Source organism: Bactrocera dorsalis, chromosome 1 (genome assembly GCF_023373825.1).
Source record: "Bactrocera dorsalis isolate Fly_Bdor chromosome 1, ASM2337382v1, whole genome shotgun sequence".
In the NCBI taxonomy this organism is placed as follows: Eukaryota; Metazoa; Arthropoda; class Insecta; order Diptera; family Tephritidae; genus Bactrocera; species Bactrocera dorsalis.
Window position 1 is genome coordinate 102,535,347 of NC_064303.1, and position 21,728 is coordinate 102,557,074.

The following is a 21,728-nucleotide window of genomic DNA, read 5'->3' on the forward strand; positions in this document are numbered from 1 at the left end:
TGAGAATTCCTCCAATTTCAACCAATGCCGACTTTGTTTTTATCCTTTAAATCTTGCATTGAAATACTTCTTTCATCCAAAACTTAATTCATTTGAAGAAAATAGACTATTTAACGCCCAAATAAATTACGATATTGACAGGGGCGAATAAATTCTGCGCAACACTGCTGTGTAGAAAGCAAATGCTCTTTAATTGATTGTGCGCTCGCATTTATTCACCGGATGCAGGATATTTTAGTTAATTTGCACTCGGTGCGAGCGCGGAAAATAACGATTAATTAACAGCTATAAATCGGTGGAAGCAATTTATTTGCACATTTTGACACACATATGCTCATGCGTTGCGCGAGTTTGGCGCTATTATTTAAAGTAATTTATTATAGTAGGCACTTTCAATGGTTGCTTGATTACAAATTAATTGGTGTTAATAGTGGCGGCCAACGAAATTGTTCGCACGCCCAAACTTGTTTGCTAAAATAGTCGCAGTTTTGACATCATTATCGGCTGAAATTTATGCAATTTCGCAAATTGTTGTTGGTTGTACAAATTAGAGCTGATATTTTTTGTTTTCCCTTCACTTTGCTTGATAAATTGCTGCTAAACTAATTACAGTGTTTTGCATGTATTTTGGTTTAAATATATGTTGTTGTTGTGTTGTGCATAAAATTTGCAACAATCAATGACTTTTGACGTTTATGACAGGCGCGTGAAAAATATGCTCGGCGTAATTAATGTTTTTAATATTTTACTTCAGTATGTTTTTGATTAAAGATGGACGCCTAAAAAAGTTGATTTTTGGGATTTTTTAAGGATAATTAGTGCATGAAAATTTTTAATATTTTGAGGACTTCTTTATACAAAATTAATGAATCTTTATAGAAAATAAAAGCCAGGTTGCCAGGTTACTAATAAAAATTGCTTGACAAAATCGGTTTTGGTTTGGGTTAGTTAAAATTACCAATGCCTTGGCATTGCGGTAAAATCACACTTAGATTATTTTTATATACAATTATTTGTGATTCAAAACGAAGAACTACTAAAGTTGGATATGAGCGATCGGAAAAATGCCCTAAACCAATCACAAATCTGCATAAGTGTTATATTTTTATTTCCGTGATTTTACCCGAATAGCTAAAAGTATGAAATCCGAGATGCCTTTGCCTTGATCTGCTAACATCGCGACATTCAAGGATGAAGTGTGAAATGATTCTACCTCATCTTGTTATAAACAGCTGATACAGCTGGCGCCTGGAAAAACGTTCGTTCTTACTGCATGAATTCCGATCGGACAATGTACAGTTAGAATTCCTACAACCTTGACCAGAAGGACTTTGTGACTGCACAGCTGCTGACTGTTGATGTTGTATCGGCAGAAAACTTCCTGAAGTAATTACGATTAAAGATGCCGAGTTGACCGTCCGGAAAAAATCCGGGTCCGGTTTAGTTACTTAGACTCAATTGTAGTGGAAATAGCAGTAGTCAACTAGAGCTTGCTTATTTGGGCGCGGCCTAACAATTCAGTAGTGAACCAGAAGATGCCAACCGAGCTTCAGCTCCTTTCCATTCTGCAGTTATTGAGAGTGAAGTACCTGCCCTAGCAAGCTCATCTGCCTTATAGTATCCTGCTATACCGCTGCAGCCAATCACCCAAGCCAGCCTAATCATAAAATAACTGGACGCTAGAGATAAGGAGTCTAGACATACTTTCACTAATTTTGAGCGCACAGTCAGCGAACTCAAGGTTAATATCGCTGCCCTGCTATCGGAGTGGATAGTTACCACGTTGAAGAAGGATACGCTCCAGAGAGGTAAATCTAAGCTTCTTTTATGGTAGCCAACTCCGCTGAAAGACGTTGAAGTGGTTCTGACAGTGTATTCCTCTACCAACCCTCCACTCAACTTTTAATCCATCCGTAAAAAGTCCTTAATGCCACTCTCCTCCAGCGAGTCCTTCCCTCCTATATCACCCTTCAAAGTATGCGAGCAGAAAAATGCCAGTTAGGGCTACGACCTGGTAATTCAAGTAGTTTTCAATGAAATCAAAGTGAAGAAGGATTGCAGAGTGACCTGGTTTGCAGTCATCTAAGTACCCAGCTTCTATGGGTCTGAGGACAGGAACCCCGCTTCCATAAGTTTGAGGGCAGCTTTGTGGCCATACACTTCGAGGCTATATTCATCGGTCCTATGTTCATATAGCACTATATACCCGTGTGTAGTATTTTCAAGCACCTTCTACCGAACGAAAATTCCGCAGAGTATTATGGAACTATGATTTCATAGAACCAAATAACTATCTTTGGTGAGGGTCCCCACCTTTTCCCAATGGTTCCTCTGCAGCAGTACAGGTCAACCGATGTCTTCCTTGCCCTTTCCTCGATGTTGGGTTACCATAAGAGCTTTCGGTCTAGGGGAAGCCCTTGGCACTTTTCTGTGTCAGTAAGCCGCAAACTTATTCCTCCCATTGTTGGTAAGTGCGCCTCCATTATTTTATATTACTTAGTCATTAAAACCAGTTCGGTCTTGCTAGTGTTTTTGGAAAGTTCGTTTTCAGCGGCCCAGTTGCTTATGATACTAAGATATCACTGGGTATTCAGAATTTTTTTCTGAACCATGAGAGCTACATCGCCTGCTTAGGCAATCACTCACTATTCGACTTCCTCAAGCTTTTCCAGAAGTTCTTTGAAAACCATGATCCAGAGAAGTGGAGAGGGAACTCTCCCTTGAAAGGTGCCACAAAACAGAAAATGTTTAAAATAAGCAAAGCAAGCGGAGAATTTGTGTTCGAGGTGCAAATACAGCCAATTTGAAAAATTAAGTTTTGAGGAAAGCGGGTTTAAGATAAACTGATTGACTACGTCGACTGTAGACGATTACTTAATAAGACTATAACTCAAATAATGTTTGAAATACCTTTCATAATTTTCAGTATATTAATAATTAATTATTTTTTTTTTTAATTTTGCTCTGAAGGTATGTAAAGAGAACTGTGTCTAGGTATCGGTTTGAAAGAGTTAAGTATATACCGAACATGTGTACGTGTCATTGTTGTTTTTGTAACACATATTTTTCAAAATAAATGGGTGTGCTAATGACTAGCATAATAGCGAACTAACTAACTGACTTTCCAACGAAACACCTTTTCAACTAACAATTGACTCGACACTTGTGTATACACAAAATATAAAGTAAAGGATCGGAATACAAATTGTGTAGGCCAAAAGGTAGCAACGCTGTATTTTAACAACATAAATTTTTGTGTTATTTTCCTTACAATGAGATGGAGAGAGCGTCACTTTGTGCTATCACTTTTATAGACATATTTCCCTTCATTCAATGTGCTGTGTACTCGTATTCGGGATGTGTAAACGAGCCTGCACGAACAGTATTTATTGTTAGCTTATTAACCTGCATTTACACAGAGTCACTTGCAGGTTGTGAGTGGTCGTATGACATAAGGGAGGCGGTTCATCGTTGGCCATTCAAAAAAGTGTTGCCTTTGGGCTTTTGCCTATTTGTCACTTTAACTGCTTTCATAGCAGTCTCTGTGTAAATATACGTGTAATGTGAATTGTGATACTCTTGCCTACAGCAACATACATGAACTCATAGAAGAGCATAGACGAGACACTAACGTTTCATCCATGTCTCACATGGCATGTGGCACATGTGGCATACTTTTGAGCGTCCACAACATGTGGTTTATGAAAACCGATAGACTGGATAGTCAATAGATACATCAGCGCTATGTATTCATGTATTTGATGTGCGAATTTCCACACTTTTCTTGCTTAAAATTTGCTGAGTCTTATCCTTTTTGGAGAACTCATGTAAAGCATAAACTTTGATGTGTTTGCGGGCAGTCAGACGTTCTAAAAATATGCAAATTGGTGTGATATGCTCTAGAATATTAATATGCATAAACTTATTTATATGAGTTTGCTTAAGTGAATTTCTATGCATATTAATTTCGAGGTGCGTATGTGGGTGAGAGAGGCTGCTTTACAAATTGACGATGTGTATGTAATTCATTTGTGCGTATATAGAAATTTTTTTGCAGAAATTAAATGAAAGCTACAGACTTTCATTTCAATTTCCGACTCAAAATTAATTTTTCATTCATTCATTCATTTCCATAATTTTTTTATCTGAATCATGTGTTTTATTTTTATAAGAAAAACACTTTGTAATTGAATCTTTTGTTGGTTTTCGAATAAATAACACTGAAGCCGCTCGACCTTTCCCAGCGATATCGCTTTGCTCTATAAGCTCCTGAAAATTTCCAAGCAGATCCGACGTTTTCGAGTCAATTTTGTTCAGAGATGAGACCCGTTTCTGGCTGATGGATGGACGTGTATGTAAACAAGTAAAAGTATCACATTTGCAACGACCAGCAACCTGAAGAGATTCAAAAGCTGAAACTTCATCCAGAGAACACAGCGGTTTGGTGAAGTTTGTCAGCCGGTGGAATCATCGGTCCATAGTTCTTCAAAAATGATGCCGCTGAGAGCGTAACTGTCAATGATAACCCTTATCGCTCTATATAAGTAAAGCAAGCAGCATGCGTGGCCAGTGCTTGAGTGACGCTCACGCCGCGATGTGATTTGAAAATCACAAGGTGACTTCATCCGTAGCTGGCTGCTAGCTGGCTCTATATAAGTAAAGCAAGCACCATGCCTGGCCAGTCCTTAGGTGACTGTCACACCGCGATGTGATTTGTGTTAGTCGTCACAACGCGACTTCAAGTGAAGCTGGCTGCCAGCTCTCTCTATATAAATAAAGCTGGCCTGGCCAGTGCTTGAGTGTCGCTGACGTCGTGAAGTGATGTGAATTGAAAGTCACAAGGAAATCTCAACGGCAGCTGGCTGTCAGCTTTCACACATCACATAAATCAATGGATTTATTGAGAGAACCCTTCGGTGAGCAGATAATTTTGTATCTTAGGAGACGATATGAAGATCAAACTTCAGAAAAATTTAGAAAAAATTATAGAAACTGTGAAACATAGAAAATTTCGTAGATAGTATAATAAATATCACCGAAAACAACTTAAGAAGCTTGTCAAAACGCAAATGACAAATGCTTTTGTATTTAATTACAACAAAAGAATTGTCTATTACGGCAATTAGTGTCGGAATTTCGATAATATCAGAGGATGTAATCACGTCAAGTGATCGACGAGGGCTGTAAAATTGATGGACGCACCTGCTGGTAGTACTGATATACAAGTTGCAAGGAAATCTTACAAAGTAAACTAGTTTAAATGCCTAAACACATACTCGTATGAGTAAATATTTGTCTAAGTATGTACGGATATGAAATTTCAACGTCAATATAAATAAAGGCAGACACGCTGCAAGAATCATAGGTTGTGCGTTTACTTAATTCATTTGCATATTCAAGCACTGTTGCACCTATTTGACCGTCTCAGAAACAAGTCACGCACAGTGAATTCCAATCAATCCATGCATCATGCGTGCAACTTGATTTATTCAATTCCATGTGGCAATAGAAACTATTGTGTATGGTAAACAAGGATTATTTGTTGTAGGGTATGTATGTGATAAGTGACACCAAAGCAAATAAATTGAGTGCAAGTGTTGGAATTTATAATTTCTAAGCATGCCATAACAAGAGAAATTCTCAAGACTGCAACCACGAGTTGTAGATATTTGTAGATATTTACTTTACTGTTATGTTATACAGATAATTTGGAAGTATTAATGCAATAATATGCGCACATGTGTTGCTAATTGTGGAAGGAAAAGCTCTCGTACAACATGAGGGATGCTTAAGAAATTACTCATACGCTCCGACGTACACCGAATTGTGTGGTGTGGAATTTTTTGGTGATCTAGTAACTTTTTATACGCTAAACAGGGTATAACAGCAAGTTTATAACAACCAGAAGGTAACGTCGGACACTCTGTAACTATAAACATGATTGAGTGATCAGCAATGACCACCTGAGTCGATTTAGACATGTCTAGCTGTGAGTTTATACTCGAATTAGTCCCTCCGTTTTTGAGATATCGTTCCGAAATTGTGCTCATATCCTTTTCTCCGTAAGAAGCTGTTAATTTGCCGGTTCCGTTGATATCGGACCACTAAAGCATATAGCTGCCATATAAACTGAACGATGGGAACCAAGTGCTTGTGTGGAAAACTTTTTCAATTGACGAGATATCTCCTTGAAATTGGACATGGGTTAACGCCTAAGGCAACAATACTATATCCAAAAAAATTGTTCAAATTGAATCAGTATAAAGTATAGCTGTCATACAAATTGTATGATCGGAATCAAGGGCTTGCATGGAAACTTTTTTATTTGAAGAGATATCTTCATCAAATTTGGCAAGGGTTATTACCAGAGAATGCTATATCCGAAGAAATAGTTTAAATCGGTTGACTATAACATATGGCTGCCATACAAACTGAACGCTTGGAATAAAGTGCTCGTATGGAAAACTTTTTCATTGGATGTAATAATTTGATCAAATGTGGCACAGGTTATTGTTCAAAAGAGTGCAGTAAACTCGGTAGAAATTATTTAGTTCGGATCACTATAGCATATACCTGCCATACAAACTGACCTATCGAAATCAAGTTCTCATAGAGAATTTCTTAAAATTGTGAAAGAAAATGTACAAAAATATTGGAATAAAAGTTTGCCACATAAATAAGCGCGCATAAATCTCAGTTGAGTCACTTCCCAATTGCTGCTCATTATTTGAATCAAAATACTTGATTTGCTGTTGGCTATTGTATTTCTTCGTCGACTTCCTGATTGCTAAGTTTATACAACAAAGCACTTAGTTTTTATTGCTGCAATTATAGGTACTAACGGTAGATACACTAAGAGTCTTTTGCGGTGAACGAACAGTGAATTGATGGGTACATACATTCCATTTTATGAAGACTTTTATGACGCCAGCACATGGGCTCGTAAAAGTTCATTTAGTTCGTATGTGACTTTTCCATGCCTTTTAATGTGAAATTGCGGTGCAGCTCTAAAAAAAAACCTGCATAAAATACTACGCATCTAAATATTGTATATGTAGGAAGACGGACATGAAAATCCAATAAAATGTACGGCATGTTTTTCCAAACCAAGCGAAAATCAAGTGGAAACACACAAAATTGAAGAGAATATACTAATAAGTAAAGACTTAGCCAAAATTAGTTGAAAAGGTAAACTTTAATATATTAAAAAGAGCTTAGTGCTACAGTATATTGAGCTCCAGTTGTGCGCTTTTATGGCAAAGGAAATTTACAGCTTATTGACAAACCCTTTTGGTCACAGTAGTGCTTACTATATCCTCTTCGCTATGCAATACTTTCTTTGCGCCATAATCATATTTACTGTTTATTGTCGCCTTTTCTGTTGGTAAAGGCTCAAAATGTAAATGCTTACTAATTCGTGCGTGACCCATGTAAACTCACTGAGTGAGTACCTCTTGCTAGGGAAGGCATGTAAGCTCAACGAAATTATTTTCTCACATTTTTGTGTGTATATATTTTTTTTGCTTTCTGCACTTGCTTTGCTTATTATAAAATATTTATTTATGTTTTGCTATGACGGCGCTGTTGCTGCTCAAATGACGCACTGCTACTGTGCGCTTACTTAGGTCCAATAAATATCGCTCATACGCCGCGTCGACCAGCCATTTGTGTAATATAATAACGCATATGTGTTTATTTTGTGTGGTTGTGCGGTATGCGTTCGTGTTTTTATAACGCCAATAATTTGTAAACAGCTGCATTAATAATTCGATTTTGCTTTGAGATATTTATTCGCTAGATTAAAATAAACAATTCCGCATGCAAGTTCATTCACTAGCACTAGATTGGAATTTAGTGGCGGTGCATGTTTACGATTCTGTTTAATTCTTCAATACGTGTTTATATATTGGTATTTACTTTTGGTTAGCTGTGTGTGGCGCACTACAGTGGTCTATATGTTTGTTTTCTTTTAAATAAAATCTTTATCCACTTAACGGGGTGGCCATGTGTGAGAGTAAACAACATAAAAACTTGTCTACACTCGAAGCAGACGATGCATAGTTGTTTTTGTGAATTTAAAAAGCAGACTAAACAAGAAAAAATGTTAATTTTGGTTGCACTGAAGTTATAATACTATCGCAAATGGAAAAATTTTCTTAAAGAACCTTGTATGGCAGCAATAAGTTATAGTCAACCGATTTAAAATGTTTCTTCGGATATAGCGTTATTACCTTGGGTGATAATCCTTGCCAATTTTGATGAAGATATCTCGTCAAATGAAAAAGTTTTTAATACAAGCACTTGACTGTAAACGTTCAGTTTGTATGACAGCTGTATGCTATAGTCCTCCGATTTTAAAAATTTCTTCGAAGATAGCATTACTACCTTAGATAATAATCCATACCAAATTTGACGAAAATATCTCGTCAAATGAAAAAGTTTTCCATACAAGCACTTTATTCCGATAGTTCGGTTTGTATGGCAGCTATATCGTATACTGATCCGACATCAGCCATTCTGACAAATGAGTAGCTTCTTGCTGAGGAAAGAACGGGTGAAAATTCTCAGATCGATACCTCAAGAACTGACGGACTAGTTGGCATATAAATATATAGAAGTATGGACAGAAGAATAGAGAAACGAATCTGATTAAATCAACTTAGCTCGTCACGCTGATCGTAAGATTTATAGAGTCTTCTCGTCATAATTACTACATAAAATCGGTTCATATATACTCTTAGTCAACATATATTTGTACTAATTGGTATCCATTGTGTTGTCTTTGGTTGACTTAGTGGTGTAAACAAACAAGCTAACTCTTAAAAGCATGACAGAGTAATTCTGCTGGTAGTACAGTGCAGAGTTAGCAATAATACAACTGCAAGGTATTCTAATCGTGTCATTCTCTATATGAATCCATCTAACTCCTCAAGTATATGTGTTGCATTATGCATTTGCAGCTGGCTGCTTTTAACTCGCACAAAATACTCATAATTATACACGAAATGACAGCAATTTCAAACGCCAGCTACACACGTAATTCTTCATACACAAGTGGCTGCGTATTTGAGCACGCATGACAAATACACATACATACATAAATCATCAAAGCATAGCTTGGAATTTCGAAGATGTCACTTTGCGTCGCATTGCTTACGCGCCAGATTTTGCGAATTTCTGTCCTCAAAATTTATCATTTGTTGTCAGTGGAGTGTCCTTGTTCTAAAAATATATACAGCTAACAGAATTTCGGTTATGCAATTTGGAGGGTTGAAAGGGGGACAAAAGACTGCGGTATGAGCGTAGGAACACAGAGATGAAATATGGATTTACGATTATCAAACAATAACGTAGGCGCAAAACCCGCAATTTTCTATATACGCGTATGTACATATTTATGGGGTTATTGTGCTATGTGGTCGAAATTATGGTCTGCCATTTTCAAATAGTACCCTAAAATTGTAAGATTTATATAACAAACATTTTTTTGACTTATTACGCGCTGATAAGGACCTAAGTGAGCTTATTTGAGTACCCAATCCGCCTAAGTAACTAAAAAAACTGAGACTCTCCGTGAGACACTTAACACTTTTGTTGTACTTGTATATGCGGTTCTAGTTTGAACACTCGTTGCTTTTATCGCTTCTGTTTCCATCAGTGACGGCAAAGACCGTATTAAAGGAGACCGATTGTCAAAAATATCCATGAAATGAGGATAATCGTCGAAAATATCTGTAAATTGAAGGAAGTTATCGAGTCCAAGCATTCCCTAACCACTATGTTTATTGTTGAGAAGCTTAAGATTGCACAAAATACCGCTTGGAGATACAAGAATGCCACACGATGTATGAATGCCACACGAGTTAATGCAAGAAACCCGAAATTTCATCTGCGAATGATATGAGGGTCACTAGCAATAAACGTCAAGCGAAAACGGTCCTTGTCGAAACTCGCTGAGCCGAGTAAAACAGTGACTAAACCAGTGTTGTAGGTCAGGAGTGTTTTGTTATATGCTTGGTAGAATTTGCGGGAGATCATCCAAGTTGAGTTATACCCTAATGGTCAAACTCTAAATACGGACCTGTTCTGCTAGCTATTAGACGTCTGACGAAAGTAATCGGCCAGGAGGGGCCAGCTTTCTATCAATAGGAGGAAAATGGTATTCCATCAGCATCATGTCAGACCACACACATAGTTAGTGAATCGCTAGAGGCTTCAGTAGTTTGTTTGAGAGGATCTCATGCATCCACCTTAGAGGGCGGATATACCACCAAGTGACCACCCAGCGACTACTAAGTCTAACTGTCTGTGAGAAATAATTTAGTTACTACATTTTGACCATTGAGTTGTGTTGGTAGAAGTAGCATATATTTACGACGAAAATGCTAACAGAAAATCCAATTAATTAGCGGTATTTTAAGACACGTTAGAACAACACAACCACTACTAGTCTAAGTAATATGTGTGTGGCTTTCTAACTTGTTGTGCGGTGGCAATGCGTTTTTGTGTCTACAAATGTCACAAATCAAAAATTAAACCAGATTTTGCTTTGCACATTCTTTTCACTCTCTGCGTGTGCCACATACCAAACTGCAGTGTCAGTTATTATTTACTTGTTTGCAACTTGCTTACGCACCCTTACGAGGCTTTTGGTTTCGGTTTGGTGTCCTTCAAGCTTAATTGAAATGCACTTGTGGCCAGCAGAGGACATTGAACGCAGCATTGCAATTTAATTAGACGTAGGTGTGGGTGTACTATATATGTATGTATGTATTCACGCAATATATGCAGGCGAAGGGATGGTTTTTGTTGTTATGCAAATTGTTGTTGATTGTGAGCATATTGAACGATTGTACATATATTTGCTTGAGAGAGTTGTTTTTTATAATATTTTTGTTTGGAAGCAAGAATCTGTTTAATTAACTGCTATTACAACAACTACTCACCTGCAACCGATATCCATTCATTTACTGCTTTAGTTGATTTGAACGATTTTCTATTTTTGAAATAAACTTTTTAGGTCTCCACGGGCTGCGTGTTGCTCCACTTGCTGAGGCGCGTATTTTTATTATTTTTTTTACACACACTTAAACAACATATGTATATTATCGTGTAATGAGAACTTATGCACTGTATGGTGTTGTGGCTATGTTAAAACGTAATTGTTGTTGTTCTTTTATAATTTTGTGATACACTAAGACTTTACTTGAATGCTATTTTATGGATTGAACTGTAAAAATTTAAAACAAAATTATATAAATTATATTTAATTTTTATTTAATTAAATTAACAGTCAAAATTAAAAAAAAGAAATTAAAAATATATTTTTTTAATTATAGTTAATTTAATTCACCGTTAAAATTAAAAAAAATTTAGTTATATTAATTTTTTTTAATTATATTAAATTTTTTTAAAATTATATTTAATTTTTATATAATTAAATTAACAGCAAAATTTCAAAATAAAATTAAAATATATTTTTTTAATTATATTTAATTTAATTAATTGTAATAATTAAAAAAAAAAAATAAGTTATATTAATTTTTTTTAATTATATATAATTTAATTAATTATATTAAATTTATTTAAAATAATATTTAATTTTTTATTTTTCACTGAAAAACAGAAAGTCGTTTTCTGCTGTTTTTGTTGTATTTTTTTTCTTTAATGCACACGTTTTTGTATTTTTTTTTCTATTTTTGTTACTAACATGCCGCTTCAGCTGGCTTGCTTTTATTGCTGTTTTTACTACTAACACAAAATTTAAAGAGAGGGAGAGCGAGAGTGTGTGTGCAAAAGAGCGCGCGCAGTGATGTGATTTTCCAGTTCAATGGCAGTGCGTATAATTTATGTAAAGCGAAACAAAAAAAAAAAACGTGAAATTAAAGTTGAAGTTTAACATACGGGACTATAGAGAGCAAATGCTCTCGTTCGCTTAAAATATAACTTTTCCTGCTTCCTGCTACGTCTTGCTGACCTTTATGCCACATATGTGTACATAGCAACTTTTTGCACCATGCTTTCAGGCCTTTGCTGTGATAAGCATATAATGCTTTGAGTATTCTACACATGCATTTTCTTTGCTTACAAATTTGCCATTTCAATTTCTAAAATCCAATTTGAACTTAACTTTTACTTTTAATAAAAAAGCTTTTATCTGGCTTAGCAGCAATTCACACAGCTCACTGTATGCTGTGTTTAAACATACAAATGTTGTACTACACGCATTTACACACACACTCATAAACAGCCACACATTTGCGTTGAAAGCTAGATGCCTCCTTGCACAAGTGCTGCACACTTTTGTTTGCTGAAAATCGAAAATCGCCAAGCTGCTGCTAAATTTCACTTTTCCTACACTTGCGACACATTTGCATACGATTGTTGTTATTTTTGTTTTATAACACACTTTCCTTAAGCTACAACCAATTGTAATTGTATATTTAAATACCAGCTGAACCAACGAAATCGCACATCCGTCGACACGTCCACTTCGCCCTGTGACTCTAACTTGAATGATTGAGCGGCCTGTGACCACAGAATTCATCGGCGGCCGTATATGTGCGTGCCACAAGTATGCTTGTGTATGTGTGTTTTTTATGCGCTTGCGAGTGTATCCATTAAGTTTATATTCCACTGACACGCAACAGCCCTTGCTGCCGCGCCACATGTGCCCTACAAGCGCATTTGACTTTTACTTGCACTCTCCAGCCGACACTGAGAGTAACGGAAAATTTCCAGTAACATTTACTTGCTCACTTACTTTTCATCGGCCCAACAGAGACGCACACACAGTGGCGCAAGAGAAAAGCTTCGCTGTTGTGTGTTCGGTATTTTCCTTTTTGTGCGGGCGCATTTTGCCTCAAATGTGTTTTTGTCAGTTACAGCTGATTTGTGCTTTTCGTGTTGTTGTTGCTGTTTCGTTTGCGTAAAGGGCGCAAATGGTTGTACACTGGTGTGGTGGCGTTGTGTAGAGAACTTTTACCAGCGAACTCATGCAGATTGATGACGTTTGAAAAGCAACATAAACAGAGCAAATACGGAAATGCTACGCTATTGAGTCAAATAGGGAAAATGCACAAAAAGTAAACGTCAAATGAGTTTTAAATTTTTTAAAATTGCGTTTTTCCATGGTGCTGGCTTATTTATGTATATTGTTTTTTGCTTTTTAAGATAGAAAACTATTTTTTTCATAAGTAAATGTTAATTGTGAAACTGTTTAATATTTTAATTATTGAAGATTTTTATTTGTAGATGATACTCTATGATTATTGAACTAATTCTTGAGTTATTGAAGTTAACCTTAACTAACCTAGCGAATCCAAACGAAGAATGGAGAATAACTTATACGAAGTTTGCGTTTTATATTTCGGGCTTAGAAAGAAAAAAAAATTATATGTCAGCGAAAATCGTCTATTTGTTTTCTAAAATATTCTAAATTAAGATCGTTTGAACTAATTTTCGAGGCACTTTTGGCACTTGATGTAATATCTCCAAATAATATATGTTCTGAAGGCATCAACCGCCTCTTCAAGTGTTGAAAAACGTTGACATCTTAATTTATTCTTTGAATAAAATGAAGTCATCCGATGCCAAGTCGGGTTCATAAGGTGAATCACTAATCAAATAAATGTGTTGAGTGCTAAAAGATGAAGTTATTTCAGTAGAAATGTAAGGAGTCGCTTTGTCGTGCTGAAGAGTGAGTTTTTGAACGACAACTCGCAAACAAATGTTTGTTTATTTACTGTTCTGCTTTCGTGCTTTATATGCGAATAACTTTTTGTTGATTCCGCTTATCTTGAAACACCTATGCACACTATTCGGTACCTTGTTTTGAAGTACCGTTAGAGTATTTTTTAACATTGTTCTCGACCAATCCACACGACATTTCTTTGAGCGATTGAAGTTTGTTTAAGATCGAATGAGAACGCTTTTTTTTACAGTCAAATGTAAAAAGTACAATCAAAAAGTAAATTCCTTATTGAATGTCACATGACGATATAGAAATATCAGTTTGCGCTTAGCTTCAATAGCTTTCGCAAGAACTAGTTTCGGTATGCCTGTCGTAAGAGGCGCCTAAAATCTAATATGCAATATTTCTGTTATTTGGATTGCCTCGAAAATTCATCATAGTCTTGTCAGAAATAGTGCTATAATACTCAACTTGAACTGATATTCTAGACTTTGCATGAGATTCCTTCTAATGAAAAGGCATTTGAAGTTCAAGCGAGAAATGTCACCAGTCATTGAGTTTGATGGGTGCTCCACTGGTAGTAAAAAAGGCTACAAGATCTGACCAGAGACTTCAATCCGGTACCACAGGTAGTAGTTAGCCCTTGGAGTTCGCTCCAATCTACTCATTAAGTTTGGACCTTTGAGAAGATTCGTGGTAAAAATTCAGTTTAGTATGTAGTCGCACTGCGGGCAGGTGCCATACCCTCAGCACGGCAGAGGTTTTAGGTTGGCCTTGAATCCGACCAAGATGAAAAAGGTATCCCTTCCACCTGAGCAATTGGCGCTGATCAACGCATTGTTTTGATCTATGTGCTTTAAAGCAGCGTGAGATTAGGCCGTCAACGGCAGGTACTCACGTAAAAACACAATGACTGTTGTATTCACCACACTATCGATAAACACTGGCCCTTGATGCAGAATCGTCACCAAAAAGATAATTAAGTTCATCGATGAGCTGTTGTTTCGTTAGTTCACGTGGAAGGTTTTTAAAAATTTATCGCATTAAAATGTTTGCTATATAAGTCAATTTTTGGTCGAGAATAATATTTTAATTTACTGCAAATAACACAAACAGCACTCGTAAGTCAAAAGGTTCTGAGTATACATATATTATATGAAAAATGTCAAACTTTACGATAAAGTTGAGAGTTGCCAGATTGCAATACTAGAAAATCCCGAAATATAAAAGGCAACCTACGTAAAGCGCAATGAAGGAGACAGCTCAAGGGCAAATACTTGGTACCTACATAATTCTGTCCAGAACTAATATTCCTTTGTGTACTGCAATAAATTAGATTTCGTATTAAGGAGCACACCTATTGTGAAATTTGAAAAATATATTTTTATTCATATTTTGATAGGTTATATGTTTAAAAATCGCATATTTAAGTTTTGAATCGATTTTTTCTTCATATTCTTTATACCTATAGTTCACACCACCTACCAGTTTTTTGATGTGATCAAAAATCATATTTTGACTGGCTAAAAACGATCGATTTTGTGTAAATTTTTTGTTTTTTTGATTCAAATTTTTTCAAATTTTTTTCTACTTTAAGCTCATGTACGGACTATAGCTAGCTAAAGGATTTTGTGTTTAGATTTAGTTGACAGAGAAGGTTGGAATCATTACAACCTGCTTTTTATCCCCGTCAAAGATCGCGTGGATGTCCAAAATTATTTAATTTTGAGCATCCATTTTATTTTACTCTGCATTATTAAAATATGTATAAATGTAGGTTAAAAATTTCAAAACAATTGTTATAGGCAGACCTTAAATGAGTTAGGAAGTTATGGCCCATACATACGAAAGCTTTGTTGTCTGGCTTGTTATGGTTATTTATGGAAACATTATTTTTTATTAAAAAACATTTGTTTTAAGATTTTTTTGTATTATTCTATCTAAAATTATTACCTTTTGAACACAGAGTCTCAGAAAAGCCAATAATTACAAGTCTAAAAATATTACCTTGTGGACGCATAGCCTTAAAATTACACCACATTTCACACGCATTTACCGTATAATTTCAGCAGAGCATTATATGCTTTATCACAAGTTATCTTCTGAAGCGAAGAGATTATTTAGCTCGCTTTCTAAGAGCGCTTGTGCTTTTCCAGTCGCTCTCTTTGGCGCGTGAAAAGCTCTTTCTAGAATGCACTCGCCTACAAAGTGATGACGCCAAAACAGGACATGCCGATTGTAAAGCTGCCTCTGCAAGCAACGAACATAGCACACAGCATAGCACAATGAAAGTGAGTGGCGTAGCGGCAGATGAGCGGTGCGGTGCTGTTGGCAATGGAAGCGGTCTCTATGGCTATGGCCTCTTGTATGCCGGATTCATTGATGCCCAAATATAGGTCAACAATGTGCACTGGGCGAAAAAATCGGATGCAACGGATCGGCGAACAACGAAGTAAACGATAAACGACAAACGAAACGACACGAAACCGACAACAAATAATTTAAATACATGTTTAGTGGAAAATAAAATGCTGATGTGCTGCCGCAACGAATTGAAAGTGAATATGGAGACGTGTGTGCCTACCTAGAAGCGCACGAATGCAAAGAAAAAACGTGCTCAACAGCTGCGGCTGGAGAATAGCATGAAGTGAAGACAATGTTATTTAGTATGTGGGCAGGTGAAAATTGACTATTTGGTAGCAGTAAGCGCCTACTTTCATGCAACAAATATGGTATTGACAAAAAGTTAAGTATACGCCCAGGTGGTGATAGCAAAATATATTGTATTATATTTTTCTTCTGATATTACATGCTTATATAGTGATATATAAGTGAAATACAGCGGTGTGAAAAATCACGCGATTTATGATGAGCGCACAATGTTAACAAATATCATCAAAATTTGAAATTTTACATAAAAAGTCCTGCATTGCAGGGTTAATGTGTGACTGGTGCCTTGTATTGTCATGATTGAACCGCAAGCCAGCCAACTGTTGGTAAAATGCTTATGCACATGCCACTGTATGCACACGTACACGTGTGAATTTATGTATATTGCTGGTTTGTGGGTGACGCACTCGTGCACACACAACTAACAAAACCACCGGTATTGAGCTCGTTTCGAGCGCTTGCAGTTTGTGGTGTGACTGCAGCAGCAGCGCGTGGCGCGCGGGCGTGTGAGTTGATTTCACATGTCAGCGTGAAAGCATGACATTTTATTAGGTCAGGCATGCAGTAAAAATGCTCTGCTCGCTTTTACCGTTCCGATGTGTGCGCAAATGTTGAGGTGTGCTTACGAATTTATGCATCCGTGCCGAGGTGAAGAGTTGTAAGCTAGCGAAATGTTTGTTTGTCAACGCATATGGCGTGTGCACATATTTGTGCCTACACAATTATGCTTTTTAGTGCAAAAGTTGTGCTGTGAAATCATATACTCACGCCACTTTCCACCTTATAACGGCGACTTATGCACACATCAAATCGTAATTCGTGTTATGCTTTTTCTTCCTATTTTCCTTATTTTCCATTTTGTCGTTATTGCTTAGGCGTGCGTGTAAGTTCGCCACGTTATCTTCGTAGCGTGATTTGTATATTGCGCAATATTTACGGCTTTGCTATGCCGCTGCTAAGCAAAATACGTTTTCCTCTCAGTTTTTCCAATCTCCTGCTTAATATTGTTCCTTATCGCTGCTGTGGCATTTTTAATAGCACTAAACTTGGAATATCAAGGAACATGAAGTGGTTGCCGTTGACGATGGCAAAAGCGTGAAGTGTTTAATTGGCAGTTGTATACTGCTGAGCAAATATGAAAGCGTCCTTCTTTGCGGATAATTGTAGTTGCAGTTATTGATGTCGATGCGTTGTTTTTTTGCTTATTGCCGGAATAAAAATCCCTTTGGGGGTTTTGAAAGTCTCTGTTTCCTAAACTTAAGTTATTTTTCTATTCCCTGATTTTAATTTTCTGAAAAATATTTTATTTTAGATGAATAGTTCATTAAATAAAAGCGGAATTTTATACCAAACACTAATAAGATAAATATTCACGTTTTATTCGCTATGCATTTCTTGGAAAAAATTAAACAGAACTTCTATAAATAACAACTATCAACTCACTGATAACAAGAAACCAGCAAAAAAAGCTATACTACCTTCTATAGGGTTATTTTTTATAGCATAACAACGTATAATATAAAAAGATATTTATCTTGACTTTGATCGAACAGTTTGTATGGCAGCCATATGATATAGAGAACCGCGATCTAAACAATTTGTTCAGATATTATAGTGTTGACTCAGATAATACGCTATGCCAAATTTTGTAAAGGTCACATCTCAAACTAAAAAGTTTTCTATACAAGGACTGTATGTTGAAGGATCAGTTTGTGTGACAGCTATATGCTAATGTATGTATAGTGTATTGTACAGTGATCCGATATCGACTTCTTGAGAAAGAAAATTTCGTGTGCAACGTTATATCAAGAAATGGTCTTTTAAACGGATCTTTCTCTACCTCTCCCGGCGTGTACTGCGACGAATACTTTCAGAGCTGGAGTGTTTTCAAACATTCAGACGATATGACCTAGCCAGCATAGCCGCTGTCTTTTAATTCGCTGAACTATATCAATGTCATCGTATAACTCGTACAGCTCATTGTTTCATTGACTGCGGTATTCGTTGTTGCCATAGCCCTTCATCTTTCCGCAGAACCTTTCTCTCGAAAACTCGTAACGTCAACTCATCAGATGTCACCGTCCATGCCTCTGCCCCATATAAGAGGACGGGATGATGAGTGACTTGTAGAGTTTGGCCTTTGTTCGTCGAGAGAGGACTTTACTTCACAGTTGCCTACTCAGTCCGAAGTAGCACCTGTTGGCAAGAGTTATTCTACGTTGGATTTCGAGGCTGATGTTGTTGTTGCTATTAGCACTGGCTCCAAGATAGACGAAGTTATGACTATCAACAGAGACGTGGGAGCCAAGTCGGGAGTGCGACGAATGTTTGTTTGATGACAAGAAATTTATGTCTTGCCCTCATTCACTACTAGACCCATTTGTTTAACATTCTTATCTAGTCTGAAGAAAGCAGAATTAACGGCGCGGGTGTTAAGGCCAATAATATCAACATCAGATCCTCTTCGTTCTATCGAAAGCAGCTTTAAAATCGACGAAGTGGTGGTATGTGTTGATCCTCTTTTCACGGGTCTTTTCCAAGACTTGACACAAATTGAATGAATTGAATTGATTATGGAGTGCTCCATTGTAGATTGGACAAAGCAAATTTAAATTTCAATCATCGGGCATGCTTTTGTCCGATCATATTCTGCAAAGAAGCTGATGCATGCTCCTATGCTGCTTCTTCTTGGTCGGGCAATGGAACGTCCGGTTCATCATAATCGATTGGGGAATCGGGTACACCATCTCTAGGTGCTATGATTTCACTACCATTGAGCAGGCTGGATAAATATTGTTTCCCTAATTTTAGTATACTCTGGGCATCAGTCACTAGATCACCCCTGGAGATTCCCCTGTCGGCCAGCTTGTCAAGCTCTTCGTACCCACGCATTTCGACCTCTCTCGTTTTCTGTCTGCAAATGCGTTTCGCCTCTCCCTTCAGCTTTCGGTATCTATTCCATCCGGCAGATTTTAACGTTGCGAGGTAGACAGTCTGTTTTCTCTCCACTCCTCATCGTATCAGCTGTTATTTGCCTTTCCCGAAAACCAAGGTCTTGAAACGCCATCCCACAGTTCCTTTATACCGAGTTGCTGATAGGTGCTCTCAGAGAGCAGGAGTGCAAGTCGAGAAGAAAATCGTTCGGCCATCTGTTGTGATTGCAGCAATGTTAGGACCTCGGAGCGTACGCACGTCTAAAACAATTTAGAAGTGTCTTCACAACATAATTATTACAGAAATGCAATATGTTAGGAACATACTCGTATGTGGCAAGGTTAGTTACACTAAAATTTGTGAAACACAAAAGTTATAGATCTTTTCCTTTACTACAACATTGCCATATAACTCTTTTCTGTAAGGCCCGTAGTTTTGCCGTAGATCAAGACAAACCGTTTTCAACACTTAAAAGTTCAACCAAGCCACTCCCCTACTTTTTCCCCAACACTGATCGCTCGAAAAATATTTTTCCTCTAATGTTTGTTATTTTATTTTTCGCTCTACACTAATATGTTTTTTTTTTTGTTTTCAAAACTTTTCAACGCTGAAGATATATTTATATTATTACTAGATATAATTTCAGATCCATTTTTCACAATAATTACAACAACAGCGCTTAAAGTTTACAACAAAATTCAAGTTTGCGTATAAAATTTATTTTCTTCTTTATAAATAGTTAATTTTGCTATGTGCACAAGTTGATTGGCAGCAACTATTATTAATAACACTGTGGTTGTTTTCTTTGGTTTTGCTATGTTGGTTGTGGTCGCTGCTCGCGCCACCGCAACAGCTATTGTTACCAATAATGTTTACACGCGCTTTTATGCGTTGTTTTTTCCTTTGTCCGCTGCGGAATGGCCTTGCAGCGATGCGTTGACCTCAAAAAGTCAGTCTGAAACGCGCAAAAAACCCACACAAAGCGTGTGGAGCGCAAACATAATAGAAGAAGCGCGGCAGAGCGCCAAGCGCTGCAGCTAATGGGGACATGCATGGTGGCCACGTTGCACAGCTATGACTTTGTTCTTGCTTACACACATACGCATTTGCTCGATGTAGTCATGGCATGCACGTTTGCATAGAAAACTGCTCAAGAGGGAGTAACGCTTTGTTGCGTTGGCGTAGCACGCAGCTTTTTGCTTGACGCTCGCAAGCTCAAAAGCGTTTCGTTACATTTAATGAAATTTTTGAAAGTAACTTGCGCCACTACAATAGTAAACCGTCGTGACACAAAGTTGGCGAGCGGTGGCATGACCTCTGCAGTAACGACTTTGCAGTGTGGCACAGAATGCTAATAACTGCTTTGTGTTGCTTTTGAAATTGGCAGACTACATACCGACCGTCTAGCTAAATGCTATGCCGCGATTGTCATAAAGGAGATTTGGAAGTAAAAGTATGTGAATGTAGATTGTCAACTAACTTGAGTGTCTACGCTTCATGTTTTATCTTTTGAGGGTTCTTCTTTTAGTATTAAATAGTATCTGACTAACTTTTAGCATTTTAGTTGCATTTTATTGCACTTGTTATATTGGTTTGTCGTGAAAGAGAAAGGCTTTGGCCTATGCGAAAAAATATTATTAAATATGGCGAAGCTTTTATTTGTTGTTGTTGCATAGTTCAAGCATTAGTGTGAAAGCATTTGCACTTCAATCACAGCTTGTGTGCTCATTAAGCATGGAATTATTTCTTTCTGTTCTGTCAGTTTTAAAGCCAAACTGAATTCTTCCTCTTCTTCTATCAATGAATTTCGCTGAAATAACTTCTAAACAATTTCTCAACTCATTTCTTCTCTGACAATATCTGAAGTGCTTCAATTTTCCACACAGTGACGCCCATTCAATACTATGCTGCCATGAGCATTTGTATGTTAGTCACTAATATATGCCAAATACTCGTCAAAGTGAGTGACTGTGGCTCCCACTCGTCCGCCATAAAAATTTGTGTATTTATATATTTATCTATAACACTTGCATATATTGGCATATATTATATATTATATATAAATATGTGTAAATATGTTTAGAAATTTGCGTGTGTGTGTTTGCTTTTGCCTGCGCAACACCAAAAATTATGTCGTAATATCACGAACTCAGCATTTGAAATTCTTATCGCAACGATGACGTCTGTGTGCCAATGTCTGCTTTCAGGCGCTGCTATTGTCATTGCTGCTTCATTGTTCTATTTTACATGTACGAGTATGTATATGTATGAGTTTGGGTATTTATTTCCATATTCGTGGTTAATGTGTTGCTTGTGTAGGTGTTTGTAGCTGGTGTAGAGAAATCCAGAGAAATATGTATAGGCAAGTGCTGGATTTACGAATTTTCCTTAAAGAAGACTGCCAGCTTTCCTTATTGAATTCCTAAGAAAT

General features: G+C 37.0%; 1 protein-coding gene across 1 annotated transcript in view; it reads right to left on the bottom strand.

Moving 5' to 3' along the window:
- LOC105231164 (slowpoke-binding protein) overlaps positions 1-12,536 on the bottom strand; it is an 85,280-nt gene extending 72,744 nt beyond the window's left edge. The window contains exons 1-2 of the mRNA XM_049459722.1: positions 12,452-12,536; positions 10,947-11,230 (exon numbers count right to left, since the gene is read on the bottom strand). The gene's annotated coding sequence lies outside the window, so the exon portion shown is untranslated. The remainder of the gene's footprint in view (positions 1-10,946; positions 11,231-12,451) is intronic.
- Between the last annotated feature and the right edge of the window lie 9,192 nt (positions 12,537-21,728).